The sequence below is a fragment of the Megalopta genalis genome, chromosome 2 (genome assembly GCF_051020955.1).
Source record: "Megalopta genalis isolate 19385.01 chromosome 2, iyMegGena1_principal, whole genome shotgun sequence".
In the NCBI taxonomy this organism is placed as follows: Eukaryota; Metazoa; Arthropoda; class Insecta; order Hymenoptera; family Halictidae; genus Megalopta; species Megalopta genalis.
The window spans coordinates 19,060,221-19,064,646 of record NC_135014.1 but is presented as its reverse complement, the minus strand read 5'-3'; the positions used below and the strand labels follow the sequence as shown (position 1 = coordinate 19,064,646).

The window sequence follows — 4,426 nt, the reverse complement described above, 5'->3', positions numbered from 1 at the left end:
GAATCAACGTAAAAAATACTGTCAAAATGCATATTTTCAAAATTTTATCTAAAAAGCTTTGCCCGGACGGCCTCATTAAGTGAAGTTTTCTTCTTGAGTAAAGATAACATTTTTTATAACTTACCTTTAATCTGCAATTCCAAGTTCACAAAATGATCCTTCTTCTCCTAATAAATCATCAACTGGTCGTTCCCTGGATGCTGTTTGCAATTGTCGAATTTCTTTTGCAGTTTTTAGAGTCCGAATTTCTGCATGTTACAATATTAGGACTTCGTTGTTTTTACCACACAAATTTTCATTTTCTTTTTTTAAATTAACATGATTTGACACCCCTAATAAACGATCAAGAAGGACTACGAGCATACACCACACTGACAACGAGATTAAGTTAAGTTACTTTCGTCGCTTCTAATCCCAAGTAATCTTCTTTCACTAATTCAGCTTACATTTTATTTGATCAATACTAACCAACAGACGTTCGGTTATTCTGCTTCACAGGTAGTGAAACTTTTAATATACAAGGGCGTTTATATTTGGACACATTCAACAATTGAGAGTATCAACTTCTCCACAAATATTGCATTGTAACTACGTTATCGGTGGAAAATAATCGGCACACCGTGTATGTGCTGCATAACCTGAAGAGAGTGCTCCAAATATTCATACATTTATTGATCAAATGCATATCGATATGATTACGTTTACATGTAATATTAAATTCTTTTATATAAAAACACTACTCCTTTGTTTCAAAACCTTATCTGTTATATCTTTTATTTCAAAAAACCCTTTTGCCACAGTATCCTGCATATTCGAAACTTAAAATAAGGAACATTACAAAATTTCAATTCTTTGAAACTGACACGGTTATCAACCCCCTTAAAGTCTACAAGGACAGGAGTCAAGGAGAAGAGGACGAATAAATAATCACTCGAGACAACGTGTATTATTTTGTAATAATAAAATGTATTATAAATAGATAGTGTATTGTTGGCAATACTTATAGAACTACAATTTTTTCATTCGTGGTACATGAGACTTGCGTGTATGTGTGTTCCTTCGGTAAATGTAGATTTGTCAGCGAAGACGTCGGAAGTTCGTCCGATTCGCTCGGTATCAACGGGCAAAAATATGTAGGAGCAAAATCGGATATTATCCCAGAATCGAACCAAAAATCAGTTTCTCGCCGAAAAAGAAAATTCCACTGTGTTTACAAATCAAACACTCGCGCCCGGACGAGCTCGCGTCTTCGCCGCAGATAGATTTATTTTGTTTTCCATTGAGGCTTGCCATTTCTCTAATTTAACGAAATTCTATATGCATTTATCACCTTTGTGGTCCCATTGTGGATTAGACGGAAGTCGTTCGAGCCTGCGCGTTCCGTTTACGAACGCCGTTACATATGCTTACAATTGATGTAAGCGTGTCTCCGTCGAATCACCGTGAACGATTAGCTCGTCTTCCGGCACAGTCCGTGAAACGACGCCGTTAAAAAATCATTGAATTCTAAAAGAAATTGTCGACCGGAAAGACGAATAGTATATAGAACACATCGTCGAACAAATCTTATATCAAGCTTCCAATCGTCCAAGAGATTCCATCGAGACCCTCGTGACACGCGTGTCCGGTTCGAACGACTTTCGTCAGCCTATCAATTGGCTCCCAAATCGCTACATCGCATTTCGTTCTCTTAGTACGTATCGCAACTGTCTCTCTCGTTTACGCACACGCACACGCACGCATACACTTCCCTCCCTTCTTACTCTTCCCATCGCGATCTCGTGCTCTCACTCTCTCTCTCTTTCTCTCACTCACTCGTTCACTCTCTTGCGCCCACTCGCCAGTTTTCTCCCCACTTCTTCCTACCAACTCACTCTATTTCTCTCTCTCTCTCTCTCTCTCTCTCTCTCTCTCTCTCTCTCTCTCTTTCCGTCTCTCTGCCATTCGCACGCCATGCATCCAGAACCAGACATTCGTTTTCTCTGTCTCTCCCACTCTCGCTCACTCTACCACTCTCACGTTCTCTCTCTCTCTCTCTCTCTCTCTCTCTCTCTTTCTTTCTCTCCCTCCCACTCTCTCAGTTTCGTCGAACATGATCTCCCGCGCAAAATCTTTCTCGAACGACCATGTCGCGGTCGCGTCGTATCACAAGGAGAAATTAAGTATACACACTTTCGACGTTTTGATGTGGAAGACCGGTGGGCCCGGTCCACGCGCGTGCAACAAAAAGGGGAGAGAAACTATATAAACTCGGTTGATTGGTTTGTTTGTTGGTTGGTTGGTTGGTCTCGGAGAAATGGAAGAAAATACAGAAGGAAAAAAACAATAAAAAAAAAAAGAAAGAAAAATATACGGGGATTGCGAGGGTTGCATTAGAATGATCGGGTTTGTTTCCTCTGAGAGCCAAGAGATCGACCTGTCACGTTTGTTATCGTTGTAACGTGTTGTTACATTTAATCAGCGTGTATCTGTGAAGAACGTTTGTATAAAATATTGTATAAATATATAAATACTTGATTGAAAAAATAAATATATTAAATTAAAAAAAGATACGTAACGTAAAGTATATTATTTATTAATATTATATTATATGTATAAGTTGTCAAGTCTATAACACGAGGGTACGAAATCAGCGTCGTTCGGTGCTACGACAAAAGTTCCCCTCGCACACGTTTTTTTTTACGTAATCGGAAATTCTCGTAATGATTAGGTTTCTTATTCTCGCACCACTTGCGTTTCCCGTCGGATAAACTCTCTCTCTCTCTATCTATTTCTCTTTCTCTCTCTCTCTCTCTCTATCTATTTCTCTCTCTCTCTCTCTCTCTCTCTCTTTCTCTTTCTCTGTGTGGCACCTATATAAGAAATGACGTTCGAATGAAAATTTCCTGGCTTTTTTTGTCGGGCTCCGTGCAAAATGCGACCGTGGAACTTCGAAGAACTGTGCACGCTCCTTTGCCGATGACGAACATAAGCAGGATAGGCGGTCGGGGACTAAGAAAAAACATGCATGTTTTTCTATAAAAAAAATCTATCTCGTCTTAAAAATGATTGTTCAAATAAATACGTAATAATATTAATTGCACTAATTAACTAAAAAGAAAAAACGCACACATTCTCTCTCTCTCTCTCTCTCTCTTTTTCTCTTTCTCGCTATCATACGCTCGCTGCGACGCGACAATCAAAATAGAACAAATTAAATACACGAAAAGCCAAAGAAGCGTGCAAACTGTTCGAACCGACGGGGGCAAAAAAAACTGAATCGAAGTTGGTCCACGGCGATCAGACGAGGAACGAGACGATCCTTGCGAAAACCAAAGCTATCTTTCCACGGGAGAGAACGTGTCGCGACAACTCGCTCCGCCGCCTATGGGCAGGAATGGGCAGGAACAGAAAACTACGAAGAACGCATCCCTCCACTTGAAGTGTTCGCTCGTTGCGCCCGAATCACATCAATAAATTAAATATCTGCCAAGAGTTTCAAGATCAGAACAAAAGAAGAAACGAAAAAACAACTCTGCCCGGACTCCGGTCTGCCAGCGCGCGGAAGAACGCGAGACCTCGGCGAAGCCACGAAAGCCAAGAAACCTTCCACAAACTTGTTCAGCCCAGTTCCAGTCCAAGAGGAGGGGGGATGTTGTGGAAAGACGGGATTGGGTCCGCGAGGATACAGAAACGTCTCGAAAGCAGCAAACGTTCGCGAGGAAACCAGCGGTAGCATCCCGTCGGACGCTTTCAAAACAGTGTGTGCGCTGTTTGTTGTTTACTTCTTTCGTCGTCGTGCAGATCGGATTAGTCCGTGTGGTGTTCGCGAGTCGAGAGAACGTCTTTTACCCGTTTCACTTCGAACGCGACAAACGAGCGTGCAACGGCCGCTGGCTTTTCAACAACGATCGTGAATCGTGACTCCTCCTCCTTCGGCGCCCGTCCCATCCTGCCCGCTCATCTTTTCACTCCTCTCGACCGAGCCAGAAGAAACTCGCAGGACTTTCACTCTCTGCGCCTGGCAATAGTGCCTTCTCTCTCTCTCTCTCTCTCTCTCTCTCTCTCTCTCTGCCGCACTTCTTCGATCACTACGTCACTCTTTTCTCTCCTCTCTCTCTCTCTCTCCCGCACTTCTTCGATCACGACATCACTCTTTTCTCTCCTCTCTCTCTCTCTCTTTCGCGCTCTCTCTCTCTCTCTCTCTCGATCTTTTCATGTATCTCTTTCTCGTTGTCTTCTGTTTCAGGCCTCATATTATCTGCCTCTCTCACTCTCATCATCGCTCGCTCTCTCTCTCTCTATCTCTCTCTCCCTCTCGAGCCGTCTCTGCCCCTGTCCGGCGGGTTTGCGCGGGCTCGTCTCGCTCCGATTGACCCTTTCGCGCGTCATACAAGATTTTCTAATTGACACGCGTGCAACTGACCGTGCCGTTGCTGGTGCCGGT

The 4,426-nt window shown here is 42.9% G+C and overlaps 1 protein-coding gene across 2 annotated transcripts in view; it reads right to left on the bottom strand.

Moving 5' to 3' along the window:
• Positions 1-946: 946 nt before the first annotated feature.
• Positions 947-4,426, bottom strand: part of Tis11 (Tis11 zinc finger protein) — a 59,129-nt gene continuing 55,649 nt past the window's right edge. For both annotated transcript variants that reach the window (XM_033470530.2, XM_076518687.1), the window contains exon 2: positions 947-4,426. This exon is cut by the window's right edge and continues 6,464 nt beyond it. The gene's annotated coding sequence lies outside the window, so the exon portion shown is untranslated.